Source organism: Oncorhynchus masou, unplaced genomic scaffold, assembly GCF_036934945.1.
Source record: "Oncorhynchus masou masou isolate Uvic2021 unplaced genomic scaffold, UVic_Omas_1.1 unplaced_scaffold_2706, whole genome shotgun sequence".
NCBI lineage: Eukaryota > Metazoa > Chordata > Actinopteri > Salmoniformes > Salmonidae > Oncorhynchus > Oncorhynchus masou.
In genome coordinates, this window is record NW_027009140.1 from 26,623 (window position 1) to 53,557 (window position 26,935).

The 26,935-nt window shown below is 43.9% G+C and overlaps 1 pseudogene; it reads right to left on the minus strand.

The window, feature by feature from the left end:
* Positions 1 to 25,985, minus strand: part of LOC135533839 (tyrosine-protein kinase JAK1-like) — a 48,381-nt pseudogene extending 22,396 nt beyond the window's left edge.
* Positions 25,986 to 26,935: the final 950 nt, after the last annotated feature.

Sequence of the window (26,935 nt, forward strand, 5' to 3'; positions counted from 1 at the left end):
GTACAGACTCGGGAGAGGCGAAGGTCGAGAGCCGTGTGTCCTCCAAAACACAACCCAAACAGGCCGCACTGCTTTTTCACACAATGCCCACTTAACCTGGAAGTCAGCCGCAATGTGTCGGAGGAAACACCGTACACCTGGCGACCGTGTCAGCGTGTACTGAGCCCGGCCCGCCACAGGAGTCGCTAGTGCACGATGGGACAAGAGCACCCCTGCCGGACAAACCCTCCCCTAACCAGGACGAAGCTGGGCCAATTGTGCGCCGCCCCATGGGTCTCCCATTCGCGGCCAGCTGCGATAGAGCCTGGACTCGAACCCAGAATCTTTAGTGGCACAGCCTTAGACCCCTGCGCCACTCGGGAGGCCGGCCTAAAGTTCTACCACTGCACCAGAGAGCATCTTGACTGCTTGCATCACCGCTTGGTACGGCAACGGCAAGGCAACCGAACGCAAGGTTCTACCAAGGTGGTGATTACAGCTAAGTACATCACTGGGGCCAAGCTCCCTGCCATCAAGGACCTCTATACCAGTCGGTGTCAGAGGAAGGCCCAAGAAATGGTCAGACTCAAGCCATACTGTTCTCTCTGCTACCGCATGGCAAGCGGTACTCATTCACCAGTCTGGAACCAACAAGACCCTAAACCGCTTCTATCACCAAGCCATAAGACTACTAAACAAGACTGCTAAATAGCTTATCAAATGGCTACCAGGACTACCTGCATTGACCCCCATTTTTGCACTCTCTATCTTGCACTGACTATGTACACACACACACTGGACTCTACCCACACACCCATACACTGACACCCCAACACACACATCATGTGCATGCACACATGCCTACTGACACCACACACTTTCGCACCCATCACATAAGTTGCTACTACTGTCTATATTCTATCCTGTCGCCAAGTCACTTTACCCCTACCTATATTACTCGTTATTTTACTGTGTATTTATTTTTTATCTTTAACTCTGCATTGTTGGAAAGGGCCCATAAGTAAGCATTTCACTGTTGATCTACACCTGTTGTTTATGAAGCATAACATTTAATTTGGACACACACACACACACACACACACACACGCACACACACACACAACGGGGTAGATGAAGGAAATAGGAAATCAGGGAGGGAAAGGGAGAGAGTTAGGCAAGATAACACAAAGTGACATCCCAGTCAGCCTGTACATTCCTAGGTTCCTGCCTTTCTAGTGACATTTTCCTGGCCATCGTGCTTCTACACCTGCTTGCTGTTTAGGATTTTAGGCTGGGATTCTGTACAGCACTTTCTGACATCTGCTGATGCAAAAAGGGCTTTAGAAATACATTTGATTGATTGATACATTATGTCACATGCTATTGACTGGAACTGAATTCATTTCACTGAGAATGGATGCCTCAAACAATACACACACACACATACAATATTCTGCCTGGCTACCACAACAGTAAGACTGGTTTATCTTTTGTTGGGGAAAACAGAATAGCTACATTACTGTACTCATACCAAACATCTCCCACTAACTGGTTTAGACAGGTAAATCGTGTTCAGAGGGTACAGCACAGTATAGATGAATCTCAAACTGAACACTAAGTCCTTTATCGAGTGATTGACTGCTCAAAGTGATCGGTTTGAGATTTAATCTATGTCAACTTACTATTCAGTACTGAGTCAACAGCTCATGTGGAGTTCATTAATTATAAATAATATCTGCTGATCTACTATTGCAATACTGTAGTATAGGTTCTGTATGAACACTGCACAGGAAGAGAGGTTTATAGGGTCATGTAGGTTACTGTGTGTGTGTGTGTGTGTGTGTGTGTGTGTGTGTGTGTGTGTGTGTTTGTGTGTACACTCACTCTCAAGGTGGCGTACACAGACTCCATAGAGCAGGGCGATGTGCTTATGGGAGACCTGCCGCATCATACTAGCTGTCTCAAAAAAGGCCTGGGGAGAGAGAGGGATAACAGGAGGGAGAGAGAGAGAACAGGAGAGAGAGAGAACAGGAGAGAGAGAGAGAGAACAGGAGAGAGAGAGAGAACAGAAGAGAGAAAGAGAGAACAGGAGAGAGGGATAGGAAGAGAGGGGGAGAGAGAGGGATAGGAAGAGAGAGAGACAGAGACAGAGAGACAGAGATAGGCAGAGGGAGTGAGAGAGATAGGCAGAGGGAGTGAGAGAGACAGATGGAGGACAGGAGAGAGACCAAGATGGAGGACAGGAGAGAGGGAGAGACGGAGAGACAGGGGTGGGGGGGCAAGAGAGAGGGAGATAGATGGAGGACAGGAGAGATGGGGGACAGGAGGGAGAGACAGCGGGAGAGACAGATACAGATGGAGGACAGGGGAGACAGCGGGGGAGATAGATGGAGGACAGGAGAGAGAGTGAGAGACAGATGGAGGACAGGGGAGACGGAGGGAGAGACAGCGGGGAGATAGATGGAGGACAGGAGAGAGAGAGGGAGAGAGAGGGGGGAAGGACAGAGAGAGGGAGGCAGAGGGAGAGACAGAGATGTGGGACAGGAGAAGGAACGACAGAGGGGAGACAGAGAGTCAGAGTTAGCTAATATGGAACGTGACACAGTCTAATAAAAAGCATGAGCTGGTGCACCCCCAGAGAACATTATTTAGTGCTGAGGTGCTGACTAACAGAGAATACACTGGAAGCTATTTCAATAAAGAGAGCCGCACACACATACACAATTGAGTCGGGAGTTTACATACACTTAGGTTGGAGTCATTGAAACTCGTTTTTCAACCACTACACAAATTTCTTGTTAAAACCTCTTTGGGCTAGGGGGCAGTATTTTCCCGTCCGGATGAAAAGCGTGCCCAGAGTAAACTGCCTGCAACTCAGGCCCAGAAGCTAGGATATGCATACTATTAGTAGATTTGGATAGAAAACACGCAGAAGTTTCTAAAACTGTTTGAATCATGTCTGTGAGTATAACAGAACTCATATGGCAGGCGAAAACCTAATAAAAATCCAACCAGGAAGTGGGAAATCTGAGGTTTGTAGTTTAAGTGATTGCCTATCCAATATCCAGTGTAAATTGGGTCAGATTGCACTTCCTAAGGCTTCCACTAGATGTCAACAGTCTTTATAAAGTTGTTTCAGGCTTCTATTGTGAAAGGGGAGAGAATAAGACCACTCACGGTAAGTGGCTCAGCTTAAAGCCTAAGTTGTTTATCACGCGTGGCTGTGAGCGTGAGCTCCGTTCCCTTTCCTTTCTAATGACAACGGAATTGTCCGGTTGGAATTTTATTGAATATTATTGGTGGGCAGAGCTGAAAAAGTGTGTGTGAGCAAGGAGACCTACAGACATGACTCAGTTACACCAGCTCTGTCATGAGGAATGGGACAAAATTCACCTAACTTATTGTGGGAAGCTTGTGGAAGGCTTCCCAAAACATTTGACCCAAGTTAAACAATTTAAAGACAATGCTACCAAATACTAATTGAGCATATGTAAACTTCTAACCCACTGGGATTGTGATGAGAGAAATAAAAGCTGAATTAAATAATTCTCTCTGCTATTATTCTGACAAAGTGGTGATCCTAACTGACCTAAAACAGGGAATGTTTACTAGGTTTAAATGTCAGGAATTGTGAAAAACTGAGTTTAAATGTATTTGGCTAAGGTGTATGTAAACGTACGACTTTAAATGTACACATACATACATACATACATACATACATACATACATACATTACATACACACATACGGATGAACTTTGATCATTGAGATAGGAAATGAAAGATAATTAGTTTTATGTCTCTGAAGAAAGACAGATGGCTTCGGAATGTGTTGGGGGGATGAGAGGAGAGCAACGTGTGAAACAAGGGAGACAGATGGACATCTAGATTAGATGGAGGGATTGAGGTCAGGAGGTGAGGACAGATTCTCTTAAGGGAGTAATAAAGGTTTGTTATCCTGTTATCCTGTTACCCTCTTTATTAGCTTCCTGTGGAGCCATAAAACAAGAATTGGAGAGAAGGAGGAGTGTTTTAAGTAGGATGTATATAACTGATGTGATAAATGTTTTGCTGTCTGATTCCAGCTGTAAAGAACCTTTGGGAAGAATTAAACTTGGTTAAAGCTTCTCTAGTGTCCGTGGGATATTTACTCTGAAATATATATATTTACTCTGAAAAAGAAGAACCTAACAACACACACACACACGTATTGGGTAAAAAACACCAACTTTTCGGCATCACTGTGCCTTCTTCACTCTTCTTGAGGGAGTCCCTAAAGTAATCCCATGATGTAGATGGTGTAGGTGTGTCTTACCAGGGAGATGTCTCTGTGTCCAGACCCCAACACCTTCAGCACTACTTTGAGCTCCTGAGAGGGATAGTATCCTGCATCCTCCTCGCTCTTCACCTTCAGTACTCCAGCATAGATGTTGGTCCGGGTACCCAGCCCCAGGTGCTCTCCCTGATAGATACAGGAGGAAGAGGACAGAGAGTTAGTCAATACACATTCATACACACATCGTAAATACACACTGGTGACAAACACCAGTAAGAAAACACTGAAGGGCTGAAATGCCTAGAAGAGTAAAGATTTGACAAAGTCTCTTTCAGCCGATGGATGGATGGATGTGACTGAGGTACGGTTTGTGTGTGTAGCAAAGTGTAATGTAGCAGATTGTGTAGTGTGTGTCTAGCAGTGTGTGTAGAGTGTGTCTAGCAGTGTGTGTAGTGTGTCCAGCAGTGTGTGTCTAGCAGTGTGTGTAGAGTGTTCTAGCAGTGTGTGTAGAGTGTGTCCAGCAGTGTGTGTAGAGTGTGTGTAGAGTGTGTCTAGCAGTGTGTGTAGAGTGTGTCTAGCAGTGTGTGTAGAGTGTGTCTAGCAGTGTGTGTAGAGTGTGTCCAGCAGTGTGTGTAGTGTGTCCAGCAGTGTGTGTAGAGTGTGTCTAGCAGTGTGTGTAGAGTGTGTCTAGCAGTGTGTGTAGAGTGTGTCCAGCAGTGTGTGTAGAGTGTGTCCAGCAGTGTGTGTAGAGTGTGTCCAGCAGTGTGTGTAGAGTGTGTCTAGCAGTGTGTGTAGAGTGTGTCCAGCAGTGTGTGTAGAGTGTGTCCAGCAGTGTGTGTAGAGTGTGTCCAGCAGTATGTGTAGAGAGTGTCCAGCAGTGTGTGTAGAGTGTGTCTAGCAGTGTGTGTAGAGTGTGTCTAGCAGTGTGTGTAGAGTGTGTCTAGCAGTGTGTGTAGAGTGTGTCTAGCAGTGTGTGTAGAGTGTGTCTAGCAGTGTGTGTAGAGTGTGTCTAGCAGTGTGTGTAGAGTGTTCTAGCAGTGTGTGTAGAGTGTGTCTAGCAGTGTGTGTAGAGTGTGTCTAGCAGTGTGTGTAGAGTGTGTCTAGCAGTGTGTGTAGAGTGTGTCCAGCAGTGTGTGTAGAGTGTGTCCAGCAGTGTGTGTAGAGTGTGTCCAGCAGTGTGTGTAGAGTGTGTCTAGCAGTGTGTGTAGAGTGTGTCTAGCAGTGTGTGTAGAGTGTGTCCAGCAGTGTGTGTAGAGTGTGTCCAGCAGTGTGTGTAGAGTGTGTCTAGCAGTGTGTGTAGAGTGTGTCTAGCAGTGTGTGTAGAGTGTGTCTAGCAGTGTGTGTAGAGTGTGTCTAGCAGTGTGTGTAGAGTGTTCTAGCAGTGTGTGTAGAGTGTGTCTAGCAGTGTGTGTAGAGTGTGTCTAGCAGTGTGTGTAGAGTGTGTCCAGCAGTGTGTGTAGAGTGTGTCCAGCAGTGTGTGTAGAGTGTGTCTAGCAGTGTGTGTAGAGTGTGTCTAGCAGTGTGTGTAGTGTGTCCAGCAGTGTGTGTAGAGTGTGTCCAGCAGTGTGTGTAGAGTGTGTCTAGCAGTGTGTGTAGAGTGTGTCTAGCAGTGTGTGTAGAGTGTGTCTAGCAGTGTGTGTAGAGTGCATGTGTTTTATTATTTTTTATTTCACCTTTATTTAACCAGGTAAGCTAGTTGAGAACAAGTTCTCATTTACAACTGCGACCTGGCCAAGATAAAGCAAAGCAGTGTGACACAAACAACAACACAGAGTTACACATGGAGTAAACAAGCGTACAGTCACAATAGGGGAAAAAAAGAAAGTCTATATACAGTGTGTGCAATTGGCATGAGGTGGAAAGGCAATTACAATTTAGCAGATTAACACTGGAGTGATAGATGAGCAGATGATGGTGTATAAGTAGTGATACTGGTGTGCAGAAGAGCAGCAAAGTAAATAGAAACAATATGGGGATGAGGTAGGTAGATTGGGTGGGCTATTTACAGATGGACTATGTACAGCTGCAGCGATCGGTTACCTGCTCAGATAGCTGATGTTTAAAGTTAGTGAGGGAAATATAAACCTCCAGCTTCAGCGATTTTTGCAATTCATTCCAGTCACTGGCAGCAGAGAATTGGAAGGAAAGATGGCCAAAGAGGTGTTGGATTTGGGGATGACCTGTGAGATGTACCTGCTGGAGTGCGTGCTACGGGTGAGTGCTGCTATGGTGACCAGTGAGCTGAGATAAGGCAGCGCTTTACCTAGCATAGACTTATAGATGACCTGGAGCCAGTGGGTCTGGCGACGAGTATGTAGCGAGGGCCAGCCGACTAGAGCATACAGGTCGCATTGGTGGGTGGTACAAGGCGCTTGGTAACAAAATGGGTGGCACTGTAATAAACTACATCCAATTTGCTGAGTAGAGTATTGGAGGCTATTTTGTAGATGACATCGCCGAAGTCGAGGATCGGTAGGATAGTCAGTTTTACTAGGGTAAGTTTGTCGGCGTGAGTGAAGGAGGCTTTTTTTGCTAAATAGAAAGACGATTCTAGATTTCATTTTGGATTGGAGATGTTTAATATGAGTCTGGAAGGAGAGTTTACAGTCGAGCCAGACACCTAGGTATTTGTAGTTGTCCACGTATTCAAGGTCAGAACCGTCCAGAGTAGTGATGCTAGTCGGGCGGGCAGGTGCGGGCAGTGAAAGTTTGAAAAGCATGCATTTAGTTTTGCTAGCGTTTAAGAGCAGTTGGAGGCCACGGAAGGAGTGTTGTGTGGCATTGAAGCTCGTTTGGAGGTTTGTTAACACAGTGTCCAAAGAATGGTCAGATGTATACAGAATGGTTTCGTCTGCGTAGAGGTGGATCAGAGAATCACCAGCAGCAAGAGCAACATCATTGATGTATACAGAGAAAAGAGTCGGCCAGAGAATTGTACCCTGTGGAATCCCCATAGAGACTGCCAGAGGTCCGGACAATAGGCCCTCCGATTTGACACACTGAACTTTGTCTGTGAAGTAGTTGGTGAACTAGGCGAGGCAGTCATTTGAGAAACCAAGGCTATTGAGTCTGCCGATAAGAATATGAGTGACAGTCGAAAGCCTTGGCCAGGTTGATGAAGCGGCTGCACAGTACTGTCTTTTATCAATGGCGGTTATGATATTGTTTAGTACCTTGAGTGTGTCTGAGGTGCACCCATGACCAGCTCTGAAATCGGATTGCACAGCGGAGAAGGTACGGTGAGATTTGAAATGGTCAGGGATCTGTTTATTTACTTGGCTTTCAAAGACTTTAGAAAGGCAGGGCCAAACTGTCTAACAGTTTGGGTCTAGAGTGTAACTCCCTTTGAAGAGGGGGATGACCGCGGCAACTTTCCAATCTTTAGGGATCTCGGAGGATACGAAAGAGGTTGAACAGACTGGTAATAGGGGTTGCAACAATGACGGCGGATAATTTTAGAAAGAGAGGGTCCAGATTGTCTAGCCCAGCTGATTTGTACGGGTCCAGGTTTTGCAGCTCTTTCAGAACATCTACGATCTGTATTTGGGTGAAGGAGAAGCTCGAGCAAGTAGCTGCGGGGGGTGCGGAGCTGTTGGCCGGGGTTGGAGTAGCCAGGAGGAAAGCATGGCCAGCCGTAGAGAAATGCTTATTGAAATGTTCAATTATCATGGTTTTAACGCTGGTGACCGTGTTGCCTACCCTCAGTACAGTGGGCAGCTGGGAGGAGGTGCTCTTGTTCTCCATTGACTTTACAGTGTCCCAAAACTTTTGGGAGTTAGAGCTACAGGATGCAAATTTCTGTTTGAAAAAGCTAGCCTTTGCTTTCTTGACTGTGTGAATTGGTTCCTGACTTCCCTGAACAGTTGCATATAGCGGGGACTATTTGATGCTATTGCAGTCCGCCACACGGTATTAGGTCTAAAAAATAGCGGATCCGTGTCACATTGAGTGAGGCGGGTTACTGGAAGGTATATTTAATTTAAAAAGGGAAAAAGAGATTGAAAAATAAATTGGAATATATACAAAAAAATACAAAAAGTAAACAAGAGGACGACAAACCACGTCTGCACTGCTACGCATTCTTGAGAAAAATTAAAAAAAACCTACGTGGTTCCAGCAGTGTGTGTGTGTAGCAGTGTGTCGCAGTGTATGTAGAGGTGTGTGTGTGTATAGAGTGTGTGTGCGTAGCAGTGTGCGAAGAGTGTGTGTGTGTCGCAGTGTGTGTAGAGGTGTGTGTGTCGCAGTGTGTGTGTTTGTGATACAGCACCTGCATGATCTCCTCCTTGAGAATCCTGTGGAAGCTGAGTTGACTCTCCTGCAGGGTTGTCTGGGGAACCAGCACTCTGTCCTTAGTTACCACCAGCAGGTTGGACACCTCTGAAACACACACGCACACACATTAGCCAGTGCAGCACACACCAGGGCACACAACAACAACAAAAAGCTTTTCAAGGCCCAGTGCAGCACACACCAGGGCACACAACAGGCCCAGTGCAGCACACACCAGGGCACACACCAGGCCCAGTGCAGCACACACCAGGCCCAGTGCAGCACACACCAGGCCCAGTGCAGCACACACCAGGCCCAGTGCAGCATACACCAGGCCCAGTGCAGCACACACCAGGCCCAGTGCAGCACACACCAGGCCCAGTGCAGCACACACCAGGCCCAGTGCAGCACACAACAGGCCCAGTGCAGTCAAAACGTGATTTTCCGGTTTTATATGTACGTCCACAATATTTGGTTGGAATAATATTGTGAAAATGATGATAATGCCCCTTTAGTATAAGAGCTGTTTGAAAAGACCGCCTGATATTTCAGCCGGTTGTGGTGGGATGGAGATTTGGCCTTCCATGGTGACATCGCCATGTGGTAAATTAGTTAAAGGGAAAACATTTTCAACTTCATATTCATCATCTCCAGAACCACCCCAACATCAACTTACGTTTGTATATATACAGTTGAAGTTGGAAGTGTATAACCACCTAGGTAGGAGTCATTAAAACTCGTTTTTCAACCACTCCAAAAATGTCTTGTTAACAAACTATAGGTTTGGCAAGTCGGTTAGGACATCTACTTGGTTCATGACGCAAGTAATTTTTCCAACAATTGTTTACAGACAGATTATTTCACTTATTCACTGTATCACAATTCCAGTTGGGTCAGAAGTGTACATACACTACTTTAACTGTGGCTTTAAACAGCTTGGGAAATTCAAGAAAATGATGTCATGACTTTTGATAGGCTAATTGATGTCATTTGAGTCAATTGGAGGTGTACCTGTATTTCAAGGCCTCCCTTCAAACTCAGTACCTCTTTGATTGACATCATGGGAAAATCAAAAGAAAATCAGCCAAGACCTCAGAAAAAGAAATTGTAGACCTCCACAAGTCTGGTTCATCCTTGAGAGCAATTTCCAAAGGTACCTGAAGGTACCACACTCATCTGTACAAACAATAGTACGCAAGTATAAACACCATGGGACCACACAGCCATCATACCTCTTAGAAAGGAGACACATTCTGTCTCCTAGAGATGACCGTACTTTGGTGAGAAAAGTGCAAATCAATCCCAGAACAGCAGCAAAGGACCTTGTGAAGATGCTTTAGGAAACAGGTACAAAAGTATCTATATGCACAGTAAAATGAGTCCTATATCTACATAACCTGAAAGGCTGCTCAGCAAGGAAGAAGCCACTGCTCCAAATCCGCCATTAAAAAAGCCAAACTACGGTTTGCAACTGCACATGGGGACAAAGATCGTACTTTTTTGGAGAAATGTCCTCTGGTCTGATGAAACATTAATGACCATCATTATGTTTGGAGGAAATATGTGGAGGCTTGCATGCCGAAGAACACCATCCCAACCTTGAAGCATGTGGGTGGCAGCATCATGTTGTGGGGGTGCTTTGCTGCAGGAGGGACTGGTGCACTTCACAAAATAGATGGCATCATGGGGTGGGAAAATTATGTGGATATGTTGAAGCAACATCTCAAGACATCAGTCAGGAAGTTAAAGCTTGGTCGCAAATGGGTCTTCCAAATGGACAATGACCTCAAGCATACTTTCAAAGTTGTGGCAAAATGCCTTAAGGACAACAAAGACAAGGTATTGGAGAGGCCATCACTAAGCCATGACCTAAATCTTAGAAAATATGTGGGTATAACTGAAAAATTGTGTGCGAGCAAGGAGGCTTTCAAACCTGACTCAGTTACACAAGCTCTGTCAGAAGGAATGGGCCAAACTTATTGTGGGAAGCTTGTGGAAGGCTACCTGAAATGTTTGACCCAAGTTAAACAATTTAAAGGAAATGCTACCAAATACTAATTGAGCATATGTAAACTTCTGACCCACTGGGAATGTGATGAAAGAAATAAAAGCTTAAATAAATTCTCTTTACTATTATTCTGACATTTCACATTCTTAAAATAAAGTGGTGATCCTAACTGACCTAAGACAGGGAATTTATACTAGGATTAAAATGTCCAGAATTGTGAAAAACTTAATTTAAATGTATTTGGCTAAGGTGTATGTAAACTTCTGATTTCAACTATATAGTGTGGCCACGCCCGTTGCTGACAGGTATATAAAATTGAGCGCACAGCCATGCAATCTCCATAGACAAACATTGGTAGTAGAATGGCTTTACTGAAGTGCTCAGTGACTTTCAACATGACACAGTCATAGGATGCCATCTTTCCAACAAGTCAGTTCGTCAAATTTCTGCCCTGCTAGAGCTGCCCTGATCAAGTGTTGTTATTGTGAAGTGGAAACGTCTCGTAGCAACAACAGTAGAGCCCGCAAAGTGGCTTTTAACAAATGATGAGGCATTGCCTACTAATTGGTTAATGATGTCATTGGAAACACTTAACTTCCTGTCTTTTTTTAATACAAAACAACTCCATGACACATACAGAACCAGTCAAATGTTTGGACACACCTATTCATTCAAGGGTTTTTCTTTATTTTACTATTCTCTACATTGTAGAATAATAGTGAAGACATAAAATCTATGAAATAACACATATGGAATCATGTAGTAACCAAAAAATGTGTTAAAACAAAGCTAAATATATATGAGATTCTTCAAAGTAGCCACCCTTTGCCTTGATGGCAGCTTGGCATTCTAGCAACCAGCTTCACCTGGAATGGTTTGTTGGCTTCATTTCCTTCACTCTGCGGTCCAACTCATCCCAAACCATCTCAATTGGGTTGAGGTCGGATGATTGTGGAGGCCAGATCATCTGATGTAGCACTCCATCACTCTCATTCTTGGTCAAATAGCTCTTACTCAGCCTGGAGGTGTGTTGGGTCATTGTCCTGTTGAAAAACAAATGTTTGTCTCACTAAGCGCAAACCAGATGGGATGGCTTATCACTGCAGAATGCTGTGGTTGCCATGCTGGTTAAGTGTGCCTTGAATTTTAAATAAATCACTGACAGTGTCACCAGAAAAGCACCCCTCACCTTCTCCTCCATGCTTCACAGCGGGAACCACACATGCAGATATCATCCATTCACCTACTCTGCGTCTCACAAAGAGAAGGAGGTTGGAACCAAAAATCTCAAATTTGGACTAATCAGACCAAAGACAGATTTCCACCGGTCTAACGTCTCTTGCTGGTGTTTCTTGGCCCAAGCAAGTCTCTTCTTATTATTGGTGTCCTTTAGTAATGGTTTCTTTGCAGCAATTCGACCATGAAGGCCTGATTCACGCAGTCTCCTCTGAACAGTTGATGTTGAGATGTGTCTGTTACTGAGGCTGGTAACTCTAATGAACTTATCCTCTGCAGCAGAGTTAACTCTGGGTCTTCCTTTCTTGTGGCGGTCTTCATGAGAGCCAGTTTCATCATAGCTCTTGATGGTTGCGACTGCACTTGAAGATACTTAGAAAGTTCTTGACATTTTCTGGATTGACTGACCTTCATGTCTTAAAGTAATGATGGACTGTCGTTTCTCTTTGCTTATTTGAGCTGTTCTTGCCATAATATGGACTTGGTCTTTTACCAAATAGGGCTACCTTCTGTTTACTACCCCTACCTTGTCACAACACAACTGCTTGGCTCAAACACATTAAGGAGGAAAGAACTTCCTCAAATGAACTTTTAACAAGGCACACCTGTTAATTGAAATGCATTCCAGGTGACTACCTCGTGAAGCTAGTTGAGTGAATGCCAAGAGTGTACAAAGCTGTCATCAAGGCAAAGAGTGGCTACTTTGAAGATTCTAAAATCTAAAATATATTTTAATTTCTTTAACACTTTTTTGGTTACTACATGATTCCATGTGTGTTATTTCATAGTTTGTGTCTTCACTACTATTCTACAATGTAGAAAACAGTACAAATAAAGAAAAACTCTTGAATGAGTCGGTGTGTCCACAATTTTGAATGCTACTGTATGTTGATGTTGGGGTGATGCTAGAGTTGATGAATATGTAGAAAAAAATAGAAATGTCCCTTTAGTTAATAACAAAGAGAGTTCTAAACCTCAGCAAGTTGTCCATTGTCCCCTCCCCATTCAGATCACTCCAAGACAGTCCTAGCTAAATTATTGCCTGAGAAATTGCTATTTGCAAAGAAGCTATTTTTTGTTTCTTTTTGACCATTTTAATTGAAAACAATCATAATAAGGTACTTAATTGTTGGAGATAAAAACAGCTGCATGGGACCTTTAAACTTTTCAGTTCTGGTACCTAATGAACACCACCCACGCTTCTGCAACAAAACACCAGTCTCCCTATCAGCTGGTAAAGAATGAACAAAGACTATGAATGGCTTATACCATGTGGAGATGAAGCAACATTGTTTACATATCAACCCAAGAGACAATGTAGCCTATGTTAACAAACAAAATGCAGGTCAAGGTACGCAATTTGTTGACTGTGACACGTGCTGTTGAGTTTGGTCTGACGTCTTTATTATTTGGTGGGGATGGGGCAAGGGGGGGGGGGTTCGGCTTGAAAACAACAAGTATGTCTGCTTGCATAAGCAAAATGGGTGTGTATATGCGAGTAGTACACATGAGTATATGCACGTTGGTGTGTGTGTGGAGTTTGAACGCCCCCGCAGTATGTGGCTGGGTGAAGAGGAGGAAGTGATGTTCTGACAATACGAACTCTGTGGTTGACAACACACACACACACACACTTGTTTTACTAACCTTGTGGGGACCAAACAATTGATTCCCATTCAAAATCCTAACCTGAATTCTACCCCTAAAATATACTTTTTCCTTGTGGGGACTGGAAAAATATCCACATTTGTGTGATTATTCCTTGTTTTACAATTTTATTGTTTTATTTAACCTTCCTTTAATCAGGTAGGCTAGTTGAGAACACCTTTATTTAATCAGGTAGGCTAGTTGAGAACACCTTTATTTAACCAGGTCGGCTAGTTGAGAACACCTTTATTTAACCAGCTCGGCTAGTTGAGAACACCTTTATTTAACCAGGTTGGCTAGTTGAGAACAAGTTCTCATTTGCTTTATTTAATCTGCTAGTTGAGAACACCTTTATTTAACCAGGTCCTGAGAACACCTTTATTTAACCAAGATAAAGCATAGCAAGTTCTCATTTGCAACTGCGACCTGGCCAAGATAAAGCACATACAACAACAGAGTTACACATGGAATAAACAAAACATAGTCAATAATACAGTAGAACAAAAGAAAACAAAAAGTCTATATACAGTGAGAGCAAATGAGGTAAATTAAGGCAATAAATAGGCCATAGTGGCGAAGTAATTACAATATAGCAATTAAACACTGGAATGGTAGATGTGCAGAAGAATGTGCAAGTAGAGATACTGGGGTGCAAAGGAGCAAGATAAATAAATACAGTATTGGGATGAGGTAGGTAGATAGATGGGCTATGTACAGGTGTGGTGATCTGTAAGCTGCTCTGACAGCTGGTGCTTAAAGCTAGTGAGGGAGATGTGAGTCTCCAGCTTCAGAGATTTTTGCAGTTCGTTCCAGTCATTGGCAGCAGAGAACTGGAAGGAAAGATGACCAAAGGAGGAATTGGCTTTGGGGTTGACCAGTGAGATATACCTGCTGGAGCTTGTGCAACGGGTGGGTGCTGCTATGGTGACCAGGGAGCTGAGATAAGGCGGGGCTTTACCTAGCAGAGACTTGGAGATAACCTGAAGCCAGTGGTTTTGGCGACGAGTATGAAGCGAGGTCAAAGCAACGAGAGCATACAGGTCGCAATGGTGGGTAGTGTATGGGGCTTTGGTGACAAAACGGATGGCACTGTGATAGACTGCATCCAGTTTGTTGAGTAGAGTGTAGGAGGCTATTCAATAGATGACATCACCGAAGTCGAGGATCGGTATGATGGTCAGTCTTACGAGGGTATGTTTGTCAGCATGAGTGAAGGATGCTTTGTTGCGATTCTAGATTTAATTTTGGATTGGAGACGCTTATTTAAGATGGTGAGGAAGGCACTTTTAAAGAATAGCCAGGCATCATCTACTGACGGGATGAGGTCAATATTCTGGGACACCTGTAAAGTCCATGGAGAATAAGAGCACCTCCTCCCAACTGCCCACTGCTAGGAAACACTGTCACCACCAATAAATCCACTATAATTGAGAATTTCAATAAGCATTTTTCTACGGCTGGCCATGCTTTCCACCTGGCTACTCCTACCCCGGTCAACAGCACTGCACCCCCCACAGCAACTCGCCCAAGCCTTCCCCATTTCTCCTTCTCCCAAATCCGTTCAGCTGATGTTCTGAAAGAGCTGCAAAATCTGGACCCCTACAAATCAGCCGTGCTTGACGATCTGGACCCTTTCTTTCTAAAATTATCTGCCGAAATTGTTGCCACCCCTATTACTAGCCTGTTCAACCTCTCTTTCATGTCGTCTGAGATTCCCAAAGATTGGAAAGCAGCTGCGGTCATCCCCCTCTTCAAAGGGGGGGACACTCTTGACCCAAACTGCTACAGACCTATATCTATCCTACCATGCCTTTCTAAGGTCTTCGAAAGCCAAGTCAACAAACAGATTACCGACCATTTCGAATCTCACCATACCTTCTCTGCTATGCAATCTGGTTTCAGAGCTGGTCATGGGTGCACCTCAGCCACGCTCAAGGTCCTTAACGATATCTTAACCGCCATCGATAAGAAACATTACTGTGCAGCCGTGTTCATTGATCTGGCCAAGGCTTTTGACTCTGTCAATCACCACATCCTCATCGGCAGACTCGACAGCCTTGGTTTCTCAAATGATTGCCTCGCCTGGTTCACCAACTACTTCTCTGATAGAGTTCAGTGTGTCAAATCGGAGGGTCTGCTGTCCGGACCTCTGGCAGTCTCTATGGGGGTGCCACAGGGTTCAATTCTTGGACCGACTCTCTTCTCTGTATACATCAATGAGGTCGCTCTTGCTGCTGGTGTGTCTCTGATCCACCTCTATGCAGACAACACCATTCTGTATACTTCTGGCCCTTCTTTGGACACTGTGTTAACAACCCTCCAGGCAAGCTTCAATGCCATACAACACTCCTTCCGTGGCCTCCAATTGCTCTTAAATACAAGTAAAACTAAATGCATGCTCTTCAACCGATCGCTACCTGCACCTGCCCGCCTGTCCAACATCACTACTCTGGACGGCTCTGACTTAGAATACGTGGACAACTACAAATACTTCGGTGTCTGGTTCGACTGTAAACTCTCCTTCCAGACCCACATCAAACATCTCCAATCCAAACTTAAATCTAGAATTGGCTTCCTATTTCGCAACAAAGCATCCTTCACTCATGCTGCCAAACATACCCTTGTAAAACTGACCATCCTACCAATCCTCGACTTTGGCGATGTCATTTACAAAATAGCCTCCAATACCCTACTCAACAAAATGGATGCAATCCGTTTTGTCACCAAAGCCCCATATACTACCCACCATTGCGACCTGTACGCTCTCGTTGGCTGGCCCTCGCTTCATACTCGTCGCCAAACCCACTGGCTCCATGTCATCTACAAGACCCTGCTAGGTAAAGTCCCCCCTTATCTCAGCTCGCTGGTCACCATAGCATCACCCACCTGTAGCACACGCTCCAGCGGGTATATCTCTAGTCACCCCCAAAACCAATTATTTCTTTGGCCGCCTCTCCTTCCAGTTCTCTGCTGCCAATGACTGGAACGAACTACAAAAATCTCTGAAACTGGAAACACTTATCTCCCTCACTCACTAGCTTTAAGCACCAACTGTCAGAGCAGCTCACAGATTACTGCACCTGTACATAGCCCACCTATATTTTAGCCCAAACAACTACCTCTTTCCCTACTGTATTTAATTTTATTTATTTATTTTGCTCCTTTGCACCCCATTATTTTTATTTCTACTTTGCACATTCTTCCATTGCAAATCTACCATTCCAGTGTTTTACTTGCTATATTGTATTTACTTTGCCACCATGGCCTTTTATTGCCTTTAGCTCCCTTATCTCACCTCATTTGCTCACATCGTATATAGACTTCTTGATACTGTATGTTTGTTTTACTCCATGTGTAACTCTGTGTCGTTGTATGTGTCGAACTGCTTTGCTTTATCTTGGCCAGGTTGCAATTGTAAATGAGAACTTGTTCTCAACTTTCCTACCTGGTTAAATAAAGGTGAAATAAAAATAAAAAAAATATGTTAGAGGTGGAACATCATGGTTGGTTAAGGCATATTGAGCAGGGCTAGAGGCTCTACAGTGAAATAAGACAGTAATCACTAACCAGGACAGTAATGGACAAGGCATATTGATATTAGAGAGAGGCATGCGTAGCCAAGTGAACATATGGGTCTAGTGAGTGGTTGGGCTGACTGGGGACACGGCGATTCAGACAGTTAGCAGGCCGATGCTAACACGCTAACAGTTAGTAGGCTGGGCTAAACAAGCTAGCAGTTAGCAGACCGGGGCTGGCAAGCTAGCAGTTAGCAGACCGGGTTAGCAAGCAAGCAGTTAGCAGGGGCTAGCAGACCGGGGCAGGCAACTCTCTGTCCATCGTAATCTACTGGGAAACTGGGATTCTCCATCCATCAACCGACAGGGTTTCTCCATCATTAAACAATGATGGAGAATCCTCCTGGTTTATCGACCCCACCACTCACCGTCGTACATAACTATTGCCCAGCTGCCTCTCACAAAAGAACAGCTTGAAATGCCCCAAATTAAGATTCAAATTTTGATTGCAACATGCGCATAAACTCGACTTGTTTTTGTAAAAAAGCATAAGCTCGACTTGTTTTTGTAAAAAAGCATAAGCTCTACTTGTTTTTGTAAAAAAGCATAAGCTCTACTTGTTTTTGTAAAAAAGCATAAGCTCTACTTGTTTTTAAAAAAAGCATAAGCTCTACTTGTTTTTAAAAAAAGCATAAGCTTTACTTGTTTTTAAAAAAAGCATAAGCTTTACTTGTTTAAAAAAAGCATAAGCTCTACTTGTTTAAAAACAAGCATAAGCTCTACTTGTTTAAAAACAAGCATAAGCTCTACTTGTTTAAAAAAAAGCATAAGCTCTACTTGTTTTAAAAAAAAAGCATAAGCTCTACTTGTTTTTAAAAAAAAGCATAAGCTCTACTTGTTTTTTTAAAAAAAGCATAAGCTCTACTTGTTTTTGTAAAAAAGCATAAGCTCTACTTGTTTTTAAAAAAAGCATAAGCTCTACTTGTTTTTAAAAAAAGCATAAGCTTTACTTGTTTTTAAAAAAAGCATAAGCTTTACTTGTTTAAAAAAAGCATAAGCTCTACTTGTTTAAAAACAAGCATAAGCTCTACTTGTTTAAAAACAAGCATAAGCTCTACTTGTTTAAAAAAAAGCATAAGCTCTACTTGTTTTTAAAAAAAAGCATAAGCTCTACTTGTTTTTTTAAAAAAAGCATAAGCTCTACTTTTTTTTAAAAAAAAGCATAAGCTCTACTTGTTTTTAAAAAAAGCATAAGCTCTACTTGTTTTAAAAAAAAGCATAAGCTTTACTTGTTTAAAAAAAACATAAGCTCTACTTGTTTTAAAAAAAGCATAAGCTCTACTTGTTTAAAAAAAGCATAAGCTCTACTTGTTTAAAAAAAAGCATAAGCTTTACTTGTTTAAAAAAAAAACATAAGCTCTACTTGTTAAAAAAAAGCATAAGCTCTAGTAAAAAAATAAATAAGCTCTAGTAAAAACCAAAGAGCATAAGCTCTAGTTGTTTTTGAGCTCAGATTTACTCAAGAGGCGTAGGCCTATAAAGCAGCATAGGCATAGCATATAGGGCCAGTGTTTTTATTTAGTAAATATACTATTATGTTTTCATTCACAGTGCAGACCGAAACGAGGTCCCCGTACCGAACACCCCTACCATAAAAACACAAATGATGTTCCACCCTTGTGATGGGCCCCTCATAGCAGGTAACCCACTCACACTGTAAACAGAAGAGAGCTGTGAGTGTGGAAACCACAGTACTACACAGTCTTCCTTCTCCTGATGCATGCGCACACACACAGAGAGAGAGGATAAACAAGACAGGGTGCTTACAGACACACAGAGAGAGAGAGGGGATAAACAAGACAGGGTGCTTACAGACACACACACACACAGAGAGAGAGAGGGGATAAACAAGACAGGGTGCTTACAGACACACACAGAGAGAGAGAGAGAGAGAGAGGATAAACAAGACAGGGTGCTTACAGACACACGCACACAGAGAGAGAGAGGATAAACAAGACAGGGTGCTTACAGACACACGCACACAGAGAGAGAGAGGATAAACAAGACAGAGTGCTTACAGACACACGCACACAGAGAGAGAGAGGATAAACAAGACAGGGTGCTTACAGACACACGCACACACAGAGAGAGGGGATAAACAAGACAGAGTGCTTACAGACACACGCACACAGAGAGAGAAAGGATAAACAAGACAGGGTGCTTACAGACACACGCACAGAGAGAGAGAGAGGGGATAAGCAAGACAGGATGCTTACAGACACACGCACAGAGAGAGAGAGAGGGGATAAGCAAGACAGGGTGCTTACAGACACACACAGAGAGAGAGAGAGGGGATAAGCAAGACATGGTGCTTACAGACACACACACACAGAGAGAGAGAGAGAGAGAGAGGGGATAAACAAGACAGGATGCTTACAGACACACACACAGAGAGAGAGAGAGAGAGAGAGAGAGAGGGGATAAACAAGACAGGATGCTTACAGACACACACACAGAGAGAGAGAGAGAGAGAGAGAGAGAGAGAGAGAGAGAGAGAGAGAGAGAGAGAGAGAGAGAGAGAGAGAGAGAGAGAGAGAGAGAGAGAGAGAGAGAGAGAGAGAAGACAGGGTGATAAACAAGACACACACACACACAGAGAGAGAGAGAGGGATAAGCAAGACATGGTGCTTACAGACACACAGAGAGAGAGAGAGAGAGAGAGAGAGAGAGAGAGAGAGAGAGAGAGAGAGAGAGAGAGAGAGAGGATAAACAAGACAGGGTGCTTACAGACACACACACAGAGAGAGAGAGAGAGAGGATAAACAAGACAGGGTGCTTACAGACACACACACAGAGAGAGGGGATAAACAAGACAGAGTGCTTACAGACACACAGAGAGAGAAAGGATAAACAATACAGGGTGCTTACAGACACACACACACACACAGAGAGAGACAGAGAGAGAGAGAGAGAGAGAGAGGATAAACAAGACAGGGTGCTTACAGACACACACACAGAGCGAGAGAGAGAGGGGATAAACAAGACAGAGTGCTTACAGACACACACACACACACAGAAAGAGAGAGGATAAACAAGACAGGGTGCTTACAGACACACACACACACACACAGAGCGAGAGAGAGAGAGGGGATAAACAAGACAGAGTGCTTACAGACACACACACAGAAAGAGAGAGGATAAACAAGACAGAGTGCTTACAGACACACACACAGAGCGAGAGAGAGAGAGAGAGAGAGAGAGGGGATAAACAAGACAGAGTGCTTACAGACACACACACACAGAGAGAGGATAAACAAGACAGGGTGCTTACAGACACACACAGAGAGAGGATAAACAAGACAGGGTGCTTACAGACACACACACACAGAGCGAGAGAGAGAGAGAGGGGATAAACAAGACAGGGTGCTTACAGACACACACACACAGAGCGAGAGAGAGCGAGAGAGAGAGAGAGAGAGAGAGAGAGAGAGAGAGAGGATAAACAAGACAGGGTGCTTACAGACACACACACAGAGCGAGAGAGAGAGAGAGGGGATAAACAAGACGGGGTGCTTACAGACACACAGTACATGCACACACACACGATTGCAAAAACACCCACATGTAGATACTGTCCCTCCCTCTCACTGAAAAGCACACACACACACACTTTTCTGGAACACTTTAGGTTATGAACACACCCTACACTGTTTAAAACCTAAACGCCTTGTACACACACAGCAAAATAATGAAAACATTTGACAAGTTCATAACCTAAACAAAACCTGAAAAACGGGCATTTAGAATGCAGGATTAAACACGTTAGTCATCTATTTCCAGTCAGTTTCCAACCAGGAGAACAACTACTTCTCCTAAGTGTTCAGATTTGACTTTCCTATCAACTTGTTTAGAGTGCATTTAGTCATTCGATATTGATGTGACATTCCATGCCTTTTATTTAGATCAGTGTTAGGAATGTGTCAACTAAACAGGACATTTGAGTCAATACATCTTTTAAAATGTTTGTTAATCAACTGTGTGAGTTCATTTCTGTTATCATATTTCCCAGCATGTTTTGCTGCAGGTAGATTTTTACAATAGTTTGTTTTAATATCTATGTTTCCTCATGCACATTGAAATCAACCAATGTTATACTATACAAAGATAATTTTGAACAATGCAAGTTATTTATCTAAAGTAAAATATTACTTGAAACACATTCCCTTATTGAACGCAACAACCATGTATATCACTAACAAATACAGTCATGGGTGGGTCTCTCTCACATTCACTCAAAAGGCACGCTGGGAAGTATGCAAATAGAGCTTTACACCCTACACTGTTTAAAACCTAAACGCCTTGTACTGAATAATTGTGCTCGTGTTTAAAAAGTGTTTCAGTGAATAAAAATATTTACAATCTAAACACTGACACATTTTCACTGAAATTCGAAACGCCTCGATGCGTTTAGAAAGTGTTCCAGAAAAGTGTTTAGTTGTGTTCAGATCCTAAACACTTGGTTTTACAGTGTACACATACAACAACACATAGCCAAATCCACACACGGTTGCACACAGCTACAAAACAGAGCTGAGGTATTGAGATGGTTAAGCGAGTGGTAACCATGGTGAGGCAGTGTCGCTAAGAGAAACTAGAACTCGTGGTGTAAACAGGCTTTCAAAGGAACATCCTTTCAGCAGACCAGAGCCAAATCACACTAAGGGTTCAGGGCAATGTGTGTGTTTGACACGTATACAAAACACATTGAGGGACTGCAACAAAAATACTAACAACTGAAGTGAGAGTTTCATACTGACCAAGGTGTGTGTACGTATGTGTGTCTGTGTGTGTGTCTCTCTCTCCCCCTACCTCTGGGCTGTGGGGGGCAGCAGCGGCTGAGCTGGAAGCGGAGGTTGTCGGTACGGAGGTTCTGTCCAGACAGGTGGTCTAGCAGCTCTCTGAGAGATGACCTGTAGGTCTCTGTCCCGTACAGACGAAAACCCTCTGAACCCACCTCGATCTGGAAGTTCTTATACTGACGCACCTGTCTCGACTCACACAGATCCAACTGAAGAAAGGGAGGTGGAGATAGAGGGAGAGACATAGGGAGAGGTGAGTGGTCAGTTTGGGGGAATCAAAAGAGAGGAGAAGAAAAGAAGAGGGAGAGAGGAAGTGAAAGATGTTACAACAACCACACAGAGTTCAGCTGGTAGTGAAAGATGTTACAACAACCACAGAGTTCAGCTGGTAGTGAAAGATGTTACAACAACCACAGAGTTTAGCTGGTAGTGAAAGATGTTACAACTACTGTCAATAAAAGGCTAATCAATACTTTGAACAAAGCTAGCAGGTCTTTTAAGTCCGTTTTCACTACTGTTTAGATTAGACCCGAGTTAGCTGGATAAAACCAACTGTCCACTGGAACACCACATCCCAATCAGCCTGTACATTAAGTCACATGCTATTGACTGGAACAGAATTCATTTAATTGAGAATGGATGCCTCAAACAACACACACACATACTCTCTCTCGCGCGCACGCACACTTGGAGCCTGTTTGACCATGTGTTGTGCATGCATGTGAGGCTGCTCAGTCAGAGTGTTGACACTGAACAACAGTGTTTACTAATGTAGGACATCTTACCATGATGATGTGATACAGACACCAGACCACCAGGCTCTGCTCAAAATCTACTCTGGTGTGTCACCTGGTATGTGCTTGTTTTGACAGTAACCACACATTGTCTGAAAAGGACTTTAATTGCTCTTCTATCATCATCATGGTTTTCAGTACTCTTTATCAGACAATAACGAAACAGTCAGACAATGAGCAGTGTGTGTGTGTGTGTGTCATGTGTGTCAGACATCATCTGTGTTATATCTGTTCTTAGTCACTTCCTTGTGTAATGATCTCTGAACTTTGGCCTTTTATCTGACTTCTCCACTTGTTCCACCTCGCCCACTTCAGTCATTTCCACCCCACTCTCCCTGCCTGCAGAAATACATTGTTTGTGTTCTCAGTAGGGCTGTGACGATATCAGTATCGCAATATTTTTCCATGGCAAAAAATGAAAACACAAAGCAGACCAAACTCTTTGGTCCTTTAATAACTTGCTGTATGTTAAATATTGTGTGTTATAGGTTAGAAATAAATACATTTGACTCTGGAAGACAACATAATGATGTTTGTTTCCAACATTAGAGCCATTTTCCTAAAGAAGTTAAATAAGCTTAGTTTTTATTTCCTTGCCACAATACTAACGAGTATCGCGATAATGGTATCGTCCCAGACCTAGTTCTCAGTGTGTATGTGTGTGTGTTACCTCGCTGCAGACCACGGTCATGATGATGTGATGGTAGTCAGTACAGGACCAGCGCAGGACGTAGGTTCCCTCCTCGTTGCCCTCCTGACGAAGCTTCTGGTTGGCATACTCCGTACTGCAGGATGAACAAACAGAACCAACGGTCAACAACACAAAACTCAACGCTAGATTAAGAAGTTAAACAGATAGAAGTGATGGAAGATAAAAATGGGTATGAAGAGAGAGAACAAAAGACAGAAAAGAGAGAGAGAAATAGTCAGAGAGAGAGCGAGCTAGAGAAAAAGAAATGGACACACCGAGAGAGAGTGAGTACTGACCAGATAGGTCCATGACAGCAGTTCTGTAGGTTCTGCACCACAGAGGAAGGGGCCACCTCTGTACACAGGTAGTGATGGGCATCGACCGTCAGACGGAAATACCCATCCACCAGGGCAGCGAACGCCAGCGCCTCTCCTTTAAACTCCAGCTGCACCTCCTGTGGGACAATAGGAGCATTAAACAATAGTAAGAAATACTTTAGAAATCAAAACATTTGATTATTTTTTCTTTATTTAGATCCCCATTAGCTGTTGCCTTTAGTCTGTTCCAAAACAATGCACTAGTTTCCTTTCTTGTGTCCATTCCTTAGTGTCCTGGACCTGTATCGACAAAGCATTTCACAGTAGAAACTGGTCGATAATCTAAACACAGACTACTAATCACATTATTTGTCCCTTAGCTATGTTGGCTGGCTGTTAGGCCTGGTGACATTTGAACTCTGGCTGGCTGGAGCGAAGACGATACAGTAGAGACAACGTTCATTAATCACTCATTAATATGCTACGGTCACTGCTTAATCTAGTAATCCAAGCTCAGGTAGTGTTTGGAGAGATGCGTGTGTCTCACCATCTTCTTGTTATCCTGTCTGAAGATGGTGACAGTGGACTCTTTGATGACAATGTGTGTGATCTCGTGGAAGTCACAGAATGTCACCCAGCCTTCGCTGGCGTCTTTCTTCTTGGTCTGTTTGCCCTCAAACTTGTTCTTTTTGGACTTGTTCTTCTCTTTCAGGATCAAGGTATTCTATTGCCAATGAAAGGAAAAATACATTGTCAAGAGATTTCTCTTAGATGAGTTTCAAAATACATTCAGATACTTCATCAATACCTTCCAAATTCACTCCAACTTCAGAGATAATATACAGTTTCTCAAGCCAACTCAAAATCACACCCACACAAATACCACGTTCTACACATTCAAATCCACAAAAAAACATTTGAAAATCTCCAAACATCTCACACCAACTCAAATCCCACACATCCTCCTTAACATAAAAAAAGGACCCAGTGACCACTCACATTAGGGGGCTTCCTCCTGTATGATATCCCTGTGGTGCCAGTAACCTGGACCTCCATGGCCAGGGAGGACTCAGGCCCGTGGCTCAGCTCCCCATTGGTCTCTACCTCTTGGGTAACTACCAGGGCCCTGGGCTCCAGCATCTCCCTCCCCAGGCCCCGGGTCAGGCCTTCCAGGGTGGACAGGTACTTGATCTTCAGGTCGTACAGTGTGATGTTACTGTCCTGAACAGTGCGACTGTTGAACTCATTCAGGAAGTTCTTGAAGACGTTGTTGATGCGGAGCCGGGTGAGAATGTTCCGCTGTTTGATTTGCCTGTTCAGTTTCTCCGGGATGAAACGCTTGTAGCTGGAGAGAGAGGGAGGAGTGATGGCGAAGAGAGGCAGAGAGGGAGTAGAGAGGGGGCAGAGATGGAGAAGAGAGGGGGCAGAGATGGAGAAGAGAGGGGGCAGAGATGGAGAAGAGAGAGGGGGCAGAGATGGAGAAGAGAGGGGGCAGAGATGGAGAAGAGAAGGGAAGAGAGGGGGCAGAGATTGAGAAAAGAGGGGGCAGGGGGCAGAGAGGGAGAGAGAGAGGGGGCAGAGAGGGAGAAGAGAGAGGGGGCAGAGAGGGGGCAGAGAAGGAGAAGAGAGGGGGCAGAGAAGGAGAAGAGAGGGGGCAGAGATGGAGAAGAGAGGGGGGCAGAGATGGAGAAGAGAGGGGGCAGAGATGGAGAAGAGAGGGGGCAGAGATGGAGAAGAGAGGGGGCAGAGATGGAGCAGAGAGGGGGCAGAGATGGAGAAGGAGCAGAGAGGGGGCAGAGAAGGAGCAGAGAGGGGGCAGAGAAGGAGCAGAGAGGGGGCAGAGAAGGAGAAGAGAGGGGGCAGAGAAGGAGAGAGAGAGAAGGAGAGATGGAGAGAGAAAGAGGGGCAGAGATGGAGAAGAGAGGGGGGGCAGAGATGGAGCAGGGATGGAGAGAGAGAGCAGAGATGGAGAGCGAGGAGCAGAGATGGAGAGAGAGAGAGCAGAGATGGAGAGCGAGGAGCAGAGATGGAGAGAGAGCAGAGATGGAGAGCGAGGGAGCAGAGATGGAGGCAGTGGAGGAATTAGGAACATTGTCATTCCTTTCCATTTGAGAAATATGTGTGTATAGATTACAGAGTAATCTGGTTGTGTGTGTCTATGTTGTGTGTTTGTGTGTGTATATCTGTGTACATCTCTACCTGATCTCATTGGAGGCAGTAGACAGGGAATCTCTCTGGTCATAGCATAGTGAGTGATGGCCAGTACAGCCATGCCCAGGCACTCATTCTCTATCTCATGCTGCTCTGCCTCACTCTGGGGGCAACGAACCACAGCCAGACCCTTCTGGAAATCATTCTGGCCCTGGAAACACACCCACATATGATTGGCTGACTAATGTTCCAATGAAATGAAGAGTAGTGAATCATATCCAGGACCTTTATATCAAGCTGTCCAACCATGTCCAAAGACTTCAGTCACCCAAGACATAGACTGTTCACTCTGCAAAATCCGTCCGGCAACGGTACCGGAGCACAGGCAAATGTTGCTACTCTTTGTCCTTACTCTTATTATTATCTATCCTGATGCCTAGTCACTTTACCCTGTCTTTATTTACATATCTACCTCATTATTATCTATCCTGACGACATCTAGTCACTTTACCCTGTCTTTATGTACATATCTACCTCATTATCTATCCGGATGCCTAGTCACTTTACCCTAAGTACATATCTACCTCATTATCTATCCTGCCGATGTCTAGTCACTTTACCCTGTCTTTATTTACATATCTACCTCATTATTATCTATCCTGACGACATCTAGTCACTTTACCCTGTCTTTATGTACATATCTACCTCATTATCTATCCTGCGACGTCTAGTCCTTACCTGTCTTTATTTACATATCTACCTCATTATTATCTATCCTACGACATCTAGTCACTTTTACCCTGTCTTTATGTACATATCTACCTCATTATCTATCCTCTATCCTGACGTCTAGTCACTTTACCCTGTCTTTATGTACATATCTACCTCATTATTATCTATCCTGACGACATCTAGTCACTTTACCCTGTCTTTATGTACATATCTACCTCATTATCTATCCGGATGCCTAGTCACTTTACCCTAAGTACATATCTACCTCATTATCTATCCTGCCGATGTCTAGTCACTTTACCCTGTCTTTATGTATATATCTACCTCATTATTATCTATCCTGACGTCTAGTCACTTTACCCTGTCTTTATGTACATATCTACCTCGAATACCTAATTATTATCTATCCGGATGCCGAGTCACTTTGCCCTGCCTTTATGTACATATCTACCTCTCATACCC